Source organism: Achroia grisella, unplaced genomic scaffold, assembly GCF_030625045.1.
Source record: "Achroia grisella isolate CSIRO2021 unplaced genomic scaffold, CSIRO_AGI_Agris_v1 utg8885, whole genome shotgun sequence".
Classification (NCBI taxonomy): Eukaryota; Metazoa; Arthropoda; class Insecta; order Lepidoptera; family Pyralidae; genus Achroia; species Achroia grisella.
This window is the reverse complement of record NW_026713055.1, coordinates 27,846-47,198: the sequence shown is the minus strand read 5'-3', so window position 1 is coordinate 47,198 and position 19,353 is coordinate 27,846. Positions and strand designations below refer to the sequence as shown.

Below are 19,353 nucleotides of genomic sequence, written 5' to 3'. Positions count from 1 at the left end.
TATTTTTTTAAGATTAATAATTAATATGCATTTATTTGCACATTACAGTTAGTAAGAAAAATTTTATAAATACAATAATAATATATGTATGTATATGCCTTGTTGGCTCAGTGGTTTAGTACACCGCTTTACATCCGATGGTCGCGGGTTCAATTTGTATTTTAAACATTTGTATTCATGAGTATGATTGTTTGTATGTTTATAGTCTAGGTGTTTAACATGTATATTATATCAGTAGCATAGTACCCATAACACAAGCTCTGCTTTCGTTGAACAATCTAGTGACGGTAGATGAAAAAACTGCAGTCACCTATGTACATTGACATCGCTGGTACTCTAGTCAGCTCGTGACCACGGCTAGTACAACAAATCGTGTTAAGACCCGGTTAATAATATAAATAATGTATATTAAACACGAAAGTTAAAATATAACAAGCTCTGCTTAACTTGGGACTAGATGGCGCTGTGTGAGTTGTCTAAGTACATTATTATTGTTATTATAGTGAATATAATTTATCTTCCCTTCTAACGATCTTGTACAATAGTTTTTATCACTTTCTTTCACACACTGTACCCTTTATTAAATCTTGTAACTTTGCCCTGAAATGAAATTAAAAAAAAAACATTACTTTTTCACTATTAAAATATCGTCGGTTAAATAGAAAAATGTCATTTTTCAAAATTAGAACCTAGAATTGTCTCCTTTTATATAAGTCAATTAAATTAACCACGCCGGCTTAATCATTATCTAAATACTTTTAAAATGATATATAATAACTCTGTGTAAATTTAAAACTTTAGAGGAAAAATAATTTAAATAAATTTAAAAAGTTTAAACGCTTGACTACAAGACAATACAAAAATGTACATTTTGGCTAAAACTGCTATGTCGTGTAATAGTATTTTAGGAATGGGACCTAGAATATATAATAATCTTCCAAGGGCATTAAAATCTATTGGTAATATCCATCAATTTAAAACTGCTCTTAGAAATATACTGATTGGTAAAACTTACTACACGGTTGGTGATTTCCTGACTGATACATTCACTTAAAGACAATTGATTAATGACTATCGGTATGATGACGTAGTACAGTAATTTTATTTCCTTAAACATTAATTGTACCTACAATTTGAAATTTTGCACACCTCTTACGAGGTTAATGTACGGATCTCAACAACATATTTATAACACCTTATTGTTTACCTACATTTGGCAAATAAAGTATTATTATTATTAAGAATTCTATCATTTTTCTATTTAACCTATATTTAATTTGTATGTCAATGGATTTTTGGCGGGAAAACTTTAAGAAGCACATACAAATATTTATTTTTATTTATTTATTAAATGACCCGCTCAACATCGCCTGCATCACACTTGCTTGACATTTAGCACTATATATCGCCCAATTTACGTAATATCTTAATAAATTATAGCCTATGTGTTGTTCTGGTGTAGAAACTATGTTATTGTAAAGTTTAATCAAAATCCGTTCAGTAGTTTTTGAATATTAATTTTAAGTTTTGGAATTAAAAACGCGAAAGTTTGTGAGTATGGATGTTTGATATTCTTTCACGCAAAAACTAATAAACGGATTTTGATGAAACTTTACAGTAATATAGCTTATGCAACAGACAGGCTATATTTTTTATTGAAATTTATATATTGAAATGGGTGAAACCACGGGCAGAGTTAGTATGAAAATAAATTAAAAATAGTCTCTAAAGCAGGACGATGCAATTTGATCCCCATTTAATTGGGACAGGGCCATCCCGATCCTCATTTGAATGGGACAGGGCTATCCCCAGTCCCGTTAGAGGATTTACCTGTGTATGAAATAGTTTTCTACGCTAGGATTCAGTTTGGAATATACAAATGTAGGTATTTGATTCACTAGGACCCATACATCATCGCCGGATACTTTGAGGTCTGAAAAAAAAATGTAATCATTTGTCAAGACAATCAGATAAACATTGTCATCTGCTGCGGGTTATATACGATGTTGATGTATATATATGATGTTGTAATCACACACTTAAACTTAAAAATGTAAAGTAATAATAAAATTATTTAAAAGAGCAACACGCAAGTTTCTTGATCGTTCTTCTTGTGATGAGACAGCTTTCCGAATGAGCGATAGATAAAAAAATGTAATGACTATTCAAAAGTGCTTCAATGTAAGTTTATTTGAATAAATGATTTTCTATTCTATTCTATTTTGTTGTCGGTTGAGACGATGTAATACACATCGTCTCAACCGAAAGACAGGCGACAGACAGACTGACAATATGTACATAAAAATATTGATCTTATTATACTTACTAATATTATAAATGCGAAAGTAACTCTGTCTGTCTGTCTCGCTTTCACGCCAAAACTACTGAACCGATTTAAATGAAATTTGGTACACAAATAGTCTAGAACCTGAGGTTTAATCCGAAAAAAGGTTTGTAAGGCGTTGAAAAGGGCATGAAAGGTTATATGGAAGTATCGACAATTTACGCGACGAAGTCGCGGGTATATCTAGTACTAAATAACATTTTATTATTAACTAGCTGTACCTCGACTTCGTCCGCGTGGAATTCAACTTTATGTTTCTAATATAAAAAATATTTTCTAAAATACAAGTAGCCTAAGTTAATCCTTATTACAACAGCTATCTACCAATAAAAGTCCCGTCAAAATCGGTTCAGCCATTTCAGAGCGTTAGCCGGAACAAAACAGATGGACATACAAAAATTTGAAAAAAATGTTATTTTGGTGTATGTACCATATTTATATTCATATGCATGTAGTAAAAAACTGTCATTTCAATATTACAAACAGATACTCCAATTTTATGTATATGTATAGATTGTTTACCAGATATATATACAAGTTTTCCTGGTCCTGTGCTACGATGGCCACATTTTCAGGTTTCATTTCGGTGTCTACATTCCAACACAGAATGGCATCTTGTGCGACATTGGCGTACAGCAAATGTTCTGGAGCCATAATGGTAGTCGTGAGACCCACTCTGTGTTAGAGGTCCTCTATTGCCGAGGGTCTGAAAAAAATTGAGACCAATCGCAGATTATATACTCATAAATAATTATACAGATATATGTATATATCTCGGTAGTCTAGTTGTTTAACATACTGTTATTTTTTGGGTCGACTGTCGAGTATGAACTTTCTTATGATTGTGAAATATCGTATTTAGTAATTTATTTTTATTAGGTTTGGTTAGGTACCTTACAGGTCAGAGCCAGGCTTCAAGCGCTCCACCATACTCTACCCTGGCTACGTCCATGTTGATAACTTACCATAACTTTCCCATCAATACCACCACTTATAGACAACTCTTGAGTAGACACTAGAGGATGGTAATAAACGGTTCTTATGCCATTCGTATGCTGTTCAGATAGTGCTATATGTATATGTAATATTATCCTACCTGTGATATTAGTAAGGAAATGATGTATTTAAAAAATATGTGTTTAATATTCATATCAGTTGTCCAGTACCCATAACACAAGCTCTGCTCAGCTTGGCACTAGATGGCGCTGTGTGAATTGTTCTCGGATATTATTATAGTCTATGTGGTAATTAAATTACCTGCCACACTGAAATTCAAAGCGTTATTGTCATGAACAAAACTGCTATGATTTATCCTCCAGCTGTCTCTTTTCTCTCCGATCGATCCCCCGTCCAATTCAAACGGGGATCGAAATTACGACGGAGCCGAGGTTCGAACCCCTAGTGGTACCCTTAGACTAAAGTCGTATTCGTCAGGCAGGAGTCGGCCTTCAGCCGCTCCGTAAGTCCTTCCGCAGGTTTATAATGCCATCTGCACTCGCCCCCTAACGTCCGGTGAAGCTGTAAAGGCCAGCTGCAACCAACAGCATTAGATAAGTCCAAAAAAAAGCTGTCTCTTTCTTTCATGGAGGACACTATAACACCTTTCGTAGCTAAATCGTTGATGTAGGCATATGCGTCTTCACATGACTTTGGGTCTACATCCACTGTGATTGAGGTCAGTCCTGGAAACAACGTGTTTCTATATTTACCAGAACTTTACTTACTATAACTTTCCCATCAATATCACCACTTCTATTCTTCAAATGTTGGGTGTTTATAGAAAACTCTTGAGTAGACACTAGAGGATGGTAATAAGCTGTTCTTGTGCCATTCTTATGCTGTTCAGATAGTGCTATACTGAATATACCGTCCTTCCAATTGATAACATTACCTGTAATAAAAAACAATGGATTTAGTGCGGGAATTGTCAATAATGGGGAATAGTACCCTCATAGCTAACATTTACAATGTTAGGTCAACCTTTTTCCAGGCTACTCTAATGCTGTTGGCCGCCGCTGGCCTTTACAGCTTCATTGGACGGTAGGGGGCGAGTGCAGATGGCACTTCAAACTAAAGAAATGAATTATGGAGCGGCTGAAGGCCAACTCTCGCCTAACGGATGCGATGCCAGTCTGAGGGCATCGCTAGGGGTTCGAACTCGACGTAGGGCGTCGTAATTTCGATCCCCGTTTGAATTTGACGGGGGTTCGATCGGAGTGGGTTAACCTCCACGGCAAAACTCCTGGAAACCATCGTGGTTAATTCAGAGTGAAATCGTCACGATGGGTTAACTGGCCTAACTTCTTGTTCAGCCTATCATCCTCCACTGGTGCCTCGACGTAAACCGTTAGCATAGACGGATGCATCATTCCATTATTATTATAATTTACATGCAAACTTTCATCCCCTATTTTACCCTCTTAAGGTTAATTTTATTACAAAATTCGATTGTCATATTTATCCTTAATCAACAACCTAAAAATTAAGTTTTCAAGCTTCTCGCTTATAAATGACGATCCTTCCTTATAACCTTTCATTTCCCCAGTCGAACCTTTTTTTTTATCTATACATATAAATAAAATTGGAGTGTCTGTTTGTAATATTGAAATAATAGTTTTTACTACATGCATATGAATATAAATACGGTACATACACCAAAATAACATTTTTTACAATTTTTGTCTGTCTGTCTGGCTGGCTGTTTGATCCGGCTAATCTCTGAAATGGCTGGACCGATTTTGACGGGATATTTTTGGCAGGTAGCTGATATAATAAGGACTAACTTAGGCTACTTTTATTTTAGAAAAATAAAGTTAAATTCCGCACGGACTTAAAAGATGACGATACTTCCGTACAACCTTTTATGTCCCCTTACAACCCTATTTTCGCATTAATAAGTAGCCAGTGTCTAGACCATCTCTATACCAAATTTTATCGGTTAAGTAGTTTTGGCGTGAAAGCGAGACAGACAGTCAGATAGACTAATTTTCTTTCGCATTTGTAATATTATCCTATCTGTGATATTAGTAAGGATTAGTAAGGAAATTATGTATTTACAAAATATGTGTTTAATATTCATATCAGTTGTCTAGTACCCATAACACAAGCTCTGCTCAGCTTGGGACTAGATGGCGCTGTGTTAATTGTCCCCGGATATTATTATTAAAACTAGCTTTTGCCCACGGCTTCGCTCGCATAATTTATCCGCTTAGGGGTGGAATTTATTAAAATTCTTTCTCAAGGGATGCCTACGTCATAATATGCATGCAAAATCTCAGCTCGATCGGTTTAAAATTGACAAAGTTTCATACAAACTTTCATCCCCTATTTTATCCCCTTGGGGGTAGAATTAATCAAAATCCTTTCTTAGCGGATGCCTACGTCATAACATCTACCTGCATGCTAAATTTCAGCCCGATCTGTCCAGTGGTTTGGGCTGTGCGTTGATAGATCACTATGTCAGTCACCTTTGAGTTATATATATTTAGATATGTAGTAATTAAATTACCTGCCACACTGAAATTCAAAGCATTGCTGTCGTGAACAAAACTGCTATGATTTATCCTCCAGCTGTCTCTTTCTTTCATGGAGAACACTATAACACCGCTCGTAGCTAAATCGTTGATGTAGGCATATGCGTCTTCACATGACTTTGGGTCTACATCCACTGTGATTGAAGTCAGTCCTGGAAACAACGTGTTTTTTATTTGAATGACAGAAAAACTGACGGCCGATTTGATGGTAAACGGCAACTGTTGTCTATAACACACACACTGGTTATCAAAAAGAAAACGAAAATTAAAAAAAAGTATAAAAATAAAAATTGTACATCAAGTATGGCCTTAGGTTAAGTTGTTTTTAATTTATTCTAGCCCTAAGAAGCTTCAACCCGGAAGAGATTGAGAGTGTGACCAGAAACGAGGCCCCAATCTTTACCCCTTGGGGTAGAGGTGAAGGTTGGGGCTCTTTGCCCCGGCATCAACTCCGGGGGCAACAACCCCCGAGTGGCTGGATAAGCCAAGATAAGATGAAGCCTATTTTTTTTTGTGGATGATAATGGAATGGTGCACCCGCCTGCGCTAACGGTTTACGCTGGCGGGGCACCAGTGGAGGATGATAAGATGACCATGAGGTCAGGTCAGTTAGCCCATCGTGACAAATTCACCAGGAATTTAACACGATGGTTTCCAGGGGGACCGCGTGGAGGTCGACCTGACATGGTACATTGCTAGCAATGGGGTTATCAATCCACATTACTAACAATCCCCGTCCCTCCAGATGCCTATTAGGGCGGGGTACTTAAAAAAAGACTTACATTAATAAAATTATAATAACTTACCCTAACTAAAGAAGTTTACAAAAGAGGGCCAATCGCTCCATTTATGGTATGGGTTCCAGGGAGTCATAGCGAGAGTGTTTTAAGGAATCAAATATCCTCACCGTTGCTTCTCAATACATTTATGAAAATATCATATATGCCAGAATGAATATAGACAGTTTCAAAAGATTTAGTGATTGCACCAATAAAAGCTTACGTAACAATAACAAACTGATTTTACCTAAATGTCGTTTGGCTAAAGTCAGTAATTCGTTTTATATGTTATGTTAGAAAATTAAAGTACCATTCCACGCGAACGAAGTCGCGAGTACAGCTAGTTTTAAATATGTCTTTTACCATAAGCCACCGTAGTTTCTCTTCAAACTAAAAATAAGATATAATATATATATATAGTCCTTAAGAAACTTGAGTCGTTAAAATGCTTTCTTACCTCCAGTGGTTCTTTCATTGACTAAGTCAGTTTCCTTCAAATTGTACCTCAGAATTTGTTTGTTGGTCTTCAAATCAAACACGATGACAGCCGGACGCTTCAACTGTTTTCTACCAACTGCAAAATATATATTATTGTTATATATACGCCTTGCTGTAACTGAGGTTCTTGATTAGAATAATATTGCGACTATAAATTGAGATGTAAGCTATCACACACACTTGTTCATGGTCGTGACGGGCTCTCCCAAAAATAGGTCCTATGCTTAGGTATGCGCAATGGAGAATTAATATCATTATTATGTATGTATATTATTTCTCAACTATATCTAGTTTTGTAGAAACAAGGACGGGTTTTTTTTTTTACAAAGTTATTTGTTCTCATATTTTAATTTAATTTATTCAGTAGGAATGTTAGGATTTGGACTATTTAAAACATTTCTAACTATAGAGCATGTATCTAATTGAAATAGAAATAGAAATAATCTTTATTGAATAGTATATGTTCAAAATCTACCCTGTATCATCGTAAGCACAGATTATTATATTAGAGTCCGTTAGTTTTCTGTTCCCGCGCTTTCACTTCCCCTCCCTTACCTAGTACTGAACTGACCGTACAGCGGCCTTGACGCGCGCGCCTTTGTTGTGAATTAAAATAAATTAGAACTGTGTTAAACCTACTAACCTATTGTGAAACTGGAAAGCTAGCGAAGATATCTTCGAGATCCTGAAGACCAAGAAATCCGCAGAACCATACAGGTACGTGACAGACGCTTCCCTATATATATACATAGTACTATCCCTAACATTTTGGTAGCAGAGAGTAAATTCCCTAACAGTATATGTTATTCTTATGTATTAGCTAAATTACTGTAAACATCATTAAAATCCGTTCAGTAGTTTTTGTGTGAAAGAGTAACAAAAATCCATCCATACTCACAAACTTTCGCGTTTATAATATTAATAATAATATTATTACATTATTAGATATTATTATATTATTAGAAGAAATACAGGAAGCATAGGGAAATAGAAGAAATAGAAATAATCTTTATTCAAAAAAACTTAATATAAACATTTTGAACAATCAAGTTTTTTTTATTCTACCGCTTATTCGGAATGCAGATTCATCACAAGAAGAATAAGCAAGAAACTTGTGTGTTGCTCTCTTAATATAATACTGTAGATTTCTGGAGTTCAATGAAGAATGTTTTATTAAGGTGCAGTTTATTGAATGAGTTGTGTAGAGAATTTGGGACAACGCCAGTAGAAGATAATATAATCGGAATTGTATCGGCATTCTTTTGGTGCCACATATCTTTTATTTCTTCGAAAGAGGTAAGTATTTTTGAATCTTTACGTTATGTTTCTGTTTTAGGTTTTCGGTGTTTGGTATAGATATGTCTAAAAGGTGAGTTGTATTTTCTTGCTTAAAGGTAAGTGTTATATCAGGTCTATTACATGTTATTGTTCTATCGGTGATGATATCTCGGTTCCAATAAAGCTTAGTATTTTCAATTTCGAGTGCTGCAGAAGTGTATTTGTAATATTATATTTATTTATTTATTTTAGGTAATCAACAGCTTATACAATTTACAGATAATATATAGTATTACTTAGTTAGTAAAGCCAATAACAGATACCTCATGAATTTATCTTTAATATTAAAGTTATATTTAAATTGGTTATATAAAACAATAAAGTTACACACTTAAACATTTAAATATATATATAGATATATCGCCCTATTATTATTATATATTATATTATATATATAATATAATAACTGGCCACTGTCCCTTAAACAAAAGCTCACGTAATCCTGGAGTGCTTCGGTATAAAACTACGAAATAATCATACCTGGTACTTCTAGAAGGCCAGTATCAACTACCCACAATCTACCACAGGCGTCAACTCTTGGACGGTAGGTGGAGACGAGGATCTCGCTCCATCTTGGACTGGGGTACGGCTTCAGGATGGGCGAAGATGGTCCCCCTAGTTCTACGTAATTCAAAGTTGATGGTATTCCTGGAAATTAATTTCATTTTAAATCATAAGAAAGAGGTTTTTTGACGCTTTATTTCCGTTGGTCGCGAGTTCGATTCCTCTCAATTGCATACATTAGTATTCATTATTTATATCAGTCTGGGTGTTTTCTATATATTATGTATGTATTTACATATAGAAATACATACATATATATGTTTAGAATTAGTGTATATTTAAATATATGCGTATATATCGGCGCTGGCATGATTCGGGAATTGTAGGTACAGCCATGACTTACAACAGTCTTACATGACTTTGTAAGTCATGTCTGCTTAGAAATAATAATAATAGTTAATTAAGAGCAACACACAAGTTTCTTGCTCATTCTTCTTGTGATGAATCTGCGTTCCGAATGAGTGGTAGAATCACAAATACAGTAACTATTCAAACGTGCTTACATTAAGTTTGTTTCATTATAATAACCTACGAGTTAAACAATTGTTTTATTCTCGACCATGTTGGTCGAGAATAACGCAAGTGACGTCAGAGTAATTAACATAACTATATCTAAAAACCTACGTAACTGCTTCTGCTACGACATAATTTTTAAAATATAATAATATCCCTGAGCAATTCACATAGCGCCATCTAGTCCCAAGCAGAGCTTCTGTTATGGACACTAGATAACAGATATAAATACTTAAATACAATCATATCAGGATTACAAATGTGTGTATCGGGGGGAAAGGGGATTGATGATCTTATTGTAACAATGTACCATGTCAGGTTGACATCCACTCAGTTCAACTTGAAAACCGTCGTGATAAATTCTTGGTGTTTTTGTCACGATGTGCTAACAGACCTGACCTCATGTTCATCCTATCATCCTCCACTGGTGCCAGTGTACATTCCATTGTCATTAACTTCAATAACTGTGACAATAAGTGAGAAAGAAAATTCACGACTATTTGAAGTGCTGACGGCTATCCAGACCCTCTACAAAGAAAGTTTTAAAATACCATATCGTCTCTTGGGTACAGTAACGAAGACTCTGTCTCCATAAACTTCAAAGCCGATGGGTACATTGTTGTACTGCAGAAAGAACTTCTCAGAGTCATGCAACTCTTGCACGAAATATATGCTGGAGTTGCTTCTTTCATACTCCGTGTCGTTTAGATCTGTTAGAAAGAAAATGTAAGTTACGGCCACAGATTACAACATTTCCTTTCTACTATTGCAATAGTATACACACTTATTTTTATAATCTACTCGTTCGGAAACCTGTCATCATAAGAACGAGCAAGAAACTTGTGTGTTGCTCTTTTAAAGGATCGTTGTAACTTCACATTTTTAAGTCGAAATGTACAAACTACCAACTAGCACTAATTTATTTGGGTCAAATAAGATTAAATCAGTCGTAGTGTTTAGAGCAGACCAGTCCAAGGAAATCTGAAGAGGCTGGCACAGGATTGTTTTGTACTAAATATCTTTATCTTGTGAAAGAGCGTGTTGTTTTTAAACGATCACTGATTACACAATTTTTGACAAAATTTCAATAGCATATATTGGTGGCTTCTCTATTATACGTAATATGAATTTAAAAATTTATCTGTAATTTAAAAAGAATAAAGAGTTTGTTTTCAGTACTTCTCAGATTGAAAATCATTCCGAACTGACGGTAGATTTGCCATATCATAAGAGTCTGTAATAGACCTATATAGTCTGTAATAGATTCATATATATGTTTACTAACTGTGCCCACGGTTCTATCCGCGTGAACTATTATGCTAATGTATAAGTTATAACTATATTACTGTAAAGATTCGTCAAAATCAGTTCAGTAGTTTTTGCGTTTATAATATTAAATAATAGTATAAGTATGTAATATTATGTTATCTGTGGTATAAGGAAGAAGAATATAAAAATAAATTAATACTCACATAAAACTCCTTTAAAATCATAACTAATTTGTTTCCAACTGAATACGGTATTAATTTTATCATTATTAATAGCAAATGTAGTTGAGGAAGTCAATAAAAGGACAAACAGACATCCATTCATGTTGAAAGCAAACGACATACAAAACAGGTTATTAAAATTATGTATATAGATTTTCTGACCGCAGTCTGTTGGTGTCCTACGTAAGCGATAATGCGCTATCAAGGATATGCGAAGCGATATGTGCAGTGGTACCTAGATATACGAGTTTATTTAACGTATCTGAAAGCAATTTTCCCCATTTAAATTAATAAGATTATTTTTATGGATGATAATGGAATGGTGCTCCCGCCTGCGCTAACGGGGCACTTGTGGAGAATGATAAGATGAGGTCAGGTATGGACATGTAATGTGTAGGAACGAGGATAATATGTTAAGAAAGGTGTTACATATGAATGTGGATGGTTATAAGGGCAGAGGAAGGCCGAAAAAGAGATGGATGGGCTGTGTTAAAGATGATATGGTAAGAAAGGAAGTAAATAACGAGATGACTGTGAACAGGGATGAATGGAAGCGAAAAACATATTACGACGACCACAAATAAATGGGATAAGGAAGAAGCACCAGATGATGATAAGATGAGGTCAGGTCAAATAGCCCTTGTTCACAAGTTCACCAGGAATTTATCGTGATGATTTCCAGGGGGAACCGCGTGGAAGACAACCTGACATGGTACATTGCTAGTAATGAGGCTATGAGGCCTCATTACAATCCCCTTTCCCCACAAGTTGAAGATTAAAACGATTGATAAAATCGTTCCAGTTCCCAAAACACCTCAGTTCTTCTTGCTGTTGCTGATCAGTTGTGTAGCTGGCGTTATACACGTTATCAATTTATGTTTAAGCACAGTCAGCGTCGTCTTTCACCTATTAGAGGCCTTGGGCACATTAGGATAATGAGGCCCTATGACCATAATTATAAAACACTATTTTGTTAGAATAGACAAAGTCATTTTTGAACTTGACTCTTTAGATATGTATATGGGGATGCCCTACCTTCAAAACAAACCAGGCAGATATAATTTTAAAAATTTCGTTATGTGATTGTGTCGTTCAATTTCTTGCTAGACATTTATAAAAAAATTGATCATAAGTCAGTAAGCATTTGTTAAGATTGATTTTCAGGCGAGAGTGGATATCGGTTATCGTTGGGTAATGGAGTAGAGACCAGACTAGACTTGGGGGCCCCAATCCATCGCGAGGCCCTGGGCACGGGCCCAGTGTGCAAGGAGGGCCTGAGCTCAGTCCATATCATTGATGTGCGGCGCCCGTACATCCACGCCATTTCTATTACTCGCACACCTTGCTCATGTTTTTATATGATATCACGCTACTACCTACCGCTCATTCGGAACGCAGATTCATCACAAAAAGAATGAGCAATAAACTTGTGTGTTGCTCTTTTAAATAAATATTGTTTTAATTAGATTTACAGTAACAAGGACTAGGCATGAGACAAGCAACATAGAAACCGCTACGCTCTCAATCCTTGTTCAATCATATAGCGCTATGAATTTTAAGTTAGATATTTTCCAAAAAACATTGTTATCATTTATAAATTCTTCAATTTTATAATAAGCTTTGTTACAAAGAAATATTTTATAAGAAATTTCAAACCTTTTTCCTTGCAAATTGAGTAAAGACTGGAAGTTTTTTATAAAATTTTACGCAATTTCCATAAAACGAATTACTAACTTTCGTCAAACGGCGCTTAGGTAAAACTAGTTTGTCCATATTAATTTTTACAGTTTGTTGATATTATATGCTTCGAAAAAGTGGGAACAAGCACACAGACTAAGATCTAGTCTGGGGGATAAACTGTTATTAGGTGTAGTGTTTGATTCCTCGTACCTCAAATAAAGCCTCATTTCGATGTATTACCATCCCTGCATCCCTGAGGAATGAATTGCGCAACCATCGGAAGTAAAGCGGTGTGCTAAATCGCTAGACCACCGAGTCTTACAGTCACCACCATGCGCTAACTTACCTATCTTCGTGATCGTTCTATTATCGCCCACTAATTACTTGCCAGTGTATACCCTTAGTGCAGGCGGGTGCAATATTCCATATCATTACATAGTATACAACAAAGTCACTGTCGCTGTCCGTCTATATATATGCTTAAATCTTTAAAACTACGCAACGGATTTTGAAGCGTTTTGTTTTATTAGATAGAGTGATTCTAGAGGTTTATATGTATAATACATTTGTACACTCGGGCGGAGCCGGGGCGAGTAGACAGTTCATAAATAAAAAAGATATGATTACGCGATTTTGTTCCTTTATTTCTGCAAAAGTAACGGTTAACAGCGGAAGAACAAGTTTTGCAACTCTGAATTGAGTAGTTTGACCGTGGCGCGTGCAACAGAGCACTCCAAATGTCCTACCTGAGAATAATATACAGTACAAATATAAATGACTAGCTCTGTCCGCGATTTCACCTGCATGAAATTTACGTTATTTTGATGCTTAAGCGGTAGTCTGAAGTTTCCTCAAGGTCCGTTTTTTTTTATAGATGATAATGGAATGGTGCACCCGCCTACGCTAGCAGTTTACGCCGGCGAGGCACCAGTGGAGGATGATAAGATGAACAAGAGGTCGAAAGGGATGGTTTCTTTTTTAAGTGGATGATAATGGAATGATGCACCCGCCTGCGATAACGGATCATGTTGAACAGTCAGTTAGCACATCGTCACAAGTTCACCAGGAATTTATCAGGATGGTTTCCAGGGGGACCGCGTGGAGGTCGACCTGACATGTACATTGCTAGTAATGGGGTTATTAGTCCACAAAACAATTTCTTTTCCCCAATCGTTCCTAATTTAGGCGCGCGAAGCTGTAGGCCCTCTGTGGAGGCATTAGAACATCTCGAAGAAATATCGCTAACTTTGCTCACGTAGGTAGCAGCACAACACTACTGAGTTCTTGTAAACCACGTAATATGGTTATATCAGTCTCGACCAGTGATTCGCAAAGTGGTCTATATCGACCTCTAGGTGTCTAGATGTCTCGTCCCGCCGGAGGACCAGGCGCAGACGTTGGGACGAGCCCAACTCCGTCCCAGGGTGCCTTGAGGGCGGCACCACCCCACAACCAAGCCCCTGGAGGCGCGCGGGTGTACCCACGCGCCGCCACGAGAAGGTAGGGTGCAAGCCATAGCACCCTAACCAGAGAGAGGGGGCCTGTCCTACAACATCTACAGGACAGGCCAAGCCGCCGAAGTCTGGGTTGAGTGCCAAGTGCGATCCCCGGACTTCGGCCCGCGGCACCTCGAGGTACACCGTGTGGTTTTTAGTGGGTACGAGTCCCACACACCACCTCGCCATCCCTCCGGCGGGGTGACGGTCTTGTTGAAGATTTTTCCACACGTTAAAAAAAAAAGGTGTCTATGACAAACTCCAAGGGATCTACGACATCGATCATCTTGTTGGTTTTACTTTATGTTTTTAAAACTAAACTTTACCGCAGTTAGAAATTTATATTATATTCAAGTAAATAATTAGTTTATTAGCATACAATGTTATAATTTGTTTATCTCATTGCTTTCTTGATTCAATTATTTTAGAAATATGAAAGCGTAGCGGGTTTTGTATTAATTGCCGCATGCATTCTTATGTGAAATGTGAATATTATAACCATCAGATGGCAATTGTGAGTAGCTATGACGTGGTCTGGTGTTTTGAGTAGTTATGCTCACTAAAATGTCCAGACTTGTGGCGGCGTGGTGGGCCGGGTCATTGGGCTCCCTAAAATATGGTCGAGCGCAGTGATGGCTGGCTCATCCGTCATACTCGTGAACGGGTGCTGCTTGTAGGGACTGGTCTGCTCTAATCACTATGACTGATTTCCTCTTATTAATTGTTTAACCAGTTGGTTATGTATTCAATATTTTTTTCTTTTTGAGTATTTAATTGAATTAGTGCTAATCGGTGGTTTGTATTCACACACTTAAACTTAAATTGTAAGTAAGAATAAATTATTTAAAAGAGCAACACACAAGTTTCTTGCTTGTTCTTCTTGTGATGAGACAGCATTCCGAATGAGCGGTAGATTAAAAAAAAAAAAATGTTATGACTATTCAAAAGTGCTTCAATGTAAGTTTATTTGAATAAATGATTTTCTATTCTATTCTATTCTATTCTATTCTATAAATCAATACCAGGTTAGAATAGGGGGGTCTACCCGAAACAGAAAATATTGCAAGGCGTCTACGACACAAAAATGTTTGGGAACCTCTGGTCTAAAGTGTATTAATTAGTAATATTTCCTACAACCGGTGCGTCAGTGTACATTCAAATATAAAAAGTACATATTCCTGTAATTAATTTACATATATATATATACTTGTGTGACATTTTCCTTGAATATATTTTATACTAGCTGTACCCGCGACTTCGTCCGCGTGTAATTTAACTTTAATTTTCTAAAATAAATGTAGCCTAAGTTACTCCTTATTACATCAGATACCTGCCAAAAAAAGTCCCGCCAAAATCGGTCCAGCCATTTCAGGGATTAGCCTGAACAGACAGTCAGACAAAAATTGTAAAAAATGTTATTTTGGTGCATGTACCGTATTTATATTCATATGCATGTAGTAAAAAACGGTTATTTCAATATTACAAACAGACACTCCAATTTTATGTATATGTATAGGTAGATTACCTTCACAACTGCTATACAAAACGAGGTAGTCAGAGTTGATGTTGTAACTGCCCTGATTAGTACTACAGACTTTATGTTACACTAGTATTTATATATTTAACTAGTTATCCACCCAGGTTTCGCACGGGTGTACATGTATTATAAATCTTCCTCTTGAATCACTATTTATTGCTAAAAACTGCATTAAAATCAGTTGCGTAGTTTAAAAGATTTACATTATTTAGACTATGATTTTGGGCTAGTTGTTGTTGGTGTTGAATTTCTACACATTACGGTCTTAATGGTCTAGTGGTTTTAGCACACCGATTTACTTCCGATGGTCGCGGGTTCGAATCCTCGCACAATACAAACATTTGTATTCATGAGTATGTTTGTTTGTATCGGTCTGGGTGTTTTCTATGTATAATATGTATGTATCTGTGATAGTAATAGTTAGTTGCAATTTCAAATAACGATTATATCCGATGGTCGCGGGTTCGATTCTCTGCACGGTACAAATATTTGTATTTAAGAGTATGATTGTTTGTATCCGTCTGGGTGTTTTCTATGTATATGTATGTATTTACAAAAAAAAAATCTATATATTTGTATCAGTTATCTAGTGCCCATAATTTTATGGCAATTGCGTAAGGTTTTACAATAAAATACCAGAGTCTGCTATAAATCTGCCAGAAAAAAGATTTAAAAGTCAAATAAAACAGTTCCTTTGCAAAAAAGCTTACTTTAAAATTGAAGAATTCGTTAACGATAATAATGTTTTTATAGAAAAACTTTAAATCCATAGCACTGACAATATTATCTGATTACACTAATAATGAGTGCGTAGCGATTTCTATGTTGATTATCGCATGCCTTTTACTTGTTATACTGTAATTATTTATATAAAAAACATCTATTAAAAAGAGCAACACACAAGTTTCTTGCTCATTCTTCTTGTGATGAATCTGCATTCTGAATGAGTGGTAGAATCAAAATATGACTATTCAAAAGTGCTTGTAATGAGTTTATTTGAATAAAGATTATTTCTATTTCTATAACACAAGCTTTAGCTAACTTAACTTGCGTCTAGATGGCGCTGTGTGAATTGTTCTCTTCTGAGAATAAGGAGGGTTTTTTTTAGGTAAAGATGGATTACGATTGAATGTTAATTTAAGATGTCAAGTCTGTCAGATGTCACGCCTCTTATCCTGTAATTTCACTGCCTAATCTGCACCCTACAACATAAACAGCTTACAAAGCAAGCTGTTTATCGGCTGAAATAGGTGACACTGAGATACACACGCAGACGAGTTTGTATTGTCTATCTCGGTAGATAATAATATTATAATAGATATCGAATAAATAATATGGAAAAAAAATAGAAAATATTATTCATTACTCAATTATGTTTAGCTTGCTTTGTAAGATAGATAGATAGATAGATAGATAGATAAGTTCTTTATTCAACCATTACAAACACATAGCATACATGAGATACATTTTATAAATAGAAATAAAGTTTACAGATTAAATAATACAGAAATATAATATTACAAAATAAAATAAAAATGGAGGTGGCTTTATGTGTCGCAATGATGAAGAGGCAACCAACTCAGCATGAAGCTACAGATAAGTCTGCAGCGCTGATATTCTGTTGGCTCCTATAATTAAATACATACTTACATACATATATACGTGAATGTTTATATATTACACTTCGAGCTCTTAAAAAATTATACTATTACAAAACATTATACAATATACAAATAGATTAAAAATGAAGTGGTGTGTTATGTATACATATATTGTTAACCTATAGATACATACTACGTACATAAATAATAGTTGTTGCATATACAAGGTCGCTGGCTAAACGCGCCGTGAGTCAGACATTATTGTTCCTGACCATGCTTACCGACTTCGGTCGTTGAAAAAAAAGACTCCTCAGATAAAGGACCTCCTATTTAAAGTCAGTTGTTCAGACAATAAGTGTTTTTTTAAAAGGTTTTTAAAATTCACTTTAGTTTTTATATTACGAATAGGAGGAGGTAAGTTATTCCAACACTTGGAGGCCATATATCTGAAACTGCCTCTGAAGGCAGTAGTCCGATGTGCTGGAGTCACTAGTCGATACAACGAAGCCCTGGTTTTAAAAGCATGCTGATTGCCAGACCACACAAGTTTTCTATAAAGGTAATCAGGCATTTTGGATTCAATGACATCAAACAACAAAGTCGCAAAATAAAGGTTGTAACGTGAAGACATAATTTAGTAGTTTAGCATTATTGAGATAAGGAGAGACATGACTACGCGGTGGTATACGGAAGCAAAAACGGGCGCATGCATTTTGTACACGTTGGATAAGCCGCCGTGATCTAGCTAGTGTACATGAACCGAAAACAGCTAAACCGTAACTCAGCTTGGACAATATCAGAGAATCGCACAGTCGAACACGTAGATCAGTTGAAAGATAATTTCGAATTTTGTATAATATCTTTAGTCTGTAGAAGCAATTCCCCACACAATCTAGGACATGGTTTTCGAATTTAAGACTGTAAGCTGTTTGGAGGCTGAAATATGTGGGACTGAGGTACACACGCGGACGAGTTTGTACGGTGTACCTCTGGTAAATATGTTACTAATATTATAAACGCGAAAGTATGTGAGTATGGATGTTTGTTACTCTTACGCAAAAACTACTGAACGGATTTTGATGTAACTTTACAGTAATATAGCTTATACATCTGAATAAGACAGGCTATAAATTTCATGCGAGTGCAATCGCTGGCATTAATAGTAAATAAAGAAACAGAGCATCGTAAAAATGTTTTATTTAAAGCAACTTTATCTAGAATTTATTTTATAAAAAACACATTGAAATATAATTATTAACAACATTCATTATAAAATAAATTTATTTATTATTAAAAAAACAACAAATTATATTATAAAAAAGTGAGAATAAATCAAGTTTAGATACAATAGTCGAAGATAAAATAAACTAAAATATTGCAACTAAATTAAGTTACACTATGAATTACTCATTGGATTTTTAGTAAATTAGTTTTAAGTATACTCGTTAGTAAACTAATTTATTTTTAATTTTGTGGTCGGTTAATATTCATAAATATGATGTTTTTATACTACTATGGTGGCAAACAAGCATACGGCCCATCTGATGGTAAATGGTTACCGTAGCCTATAGATGTAATATATGTATTAAATTATTACTTTATATCTGTTAATAAACTGTTCCTGCATACAATTTTGATACCTGTAATAAAGAAAAAAATATATTAAACTTTAAATCTAAAGTCTTAAAGTACAATTTTATATTTAATTAATTTTTATTTTAGTTAATACTTAAATATTTTATTACACATATATTTGTTTTTAATTCAATTATCTAAATATATATAACTCAAAGGTGACTGACATAGTGATCTATCAACGCACAGCCCAAACCACTGGACGGATCGGGCTGAAATTTGGCATGCAGGTAGATGTTATGATGTAAGCATCTCCTAAGAAAGAATTTTGATAAATCCCACCCCAAGGGGATAAATTAACGTGACCGAAGCCGCGGGCAAAGCTAGTAATAACATAATTTTGCA

At 35.4% G+C, this 19,353-nt stretch overlaps 1 pseudogene; it reads right to left on the bottom strand.

Annotated features, from left to right (window-relative positions):
* Window positions 1-376: 376 nt before the first annotated feature.
* LOC131853147 (L-dopachrome tautomerase yellow-f2-like) lies at window positions 377-14,255 on the bottom strand (annotated as a pseudogene).
* Between the last annotated feature and the right edge of the window lie 5,098 nt (window positions 14,256-19,353).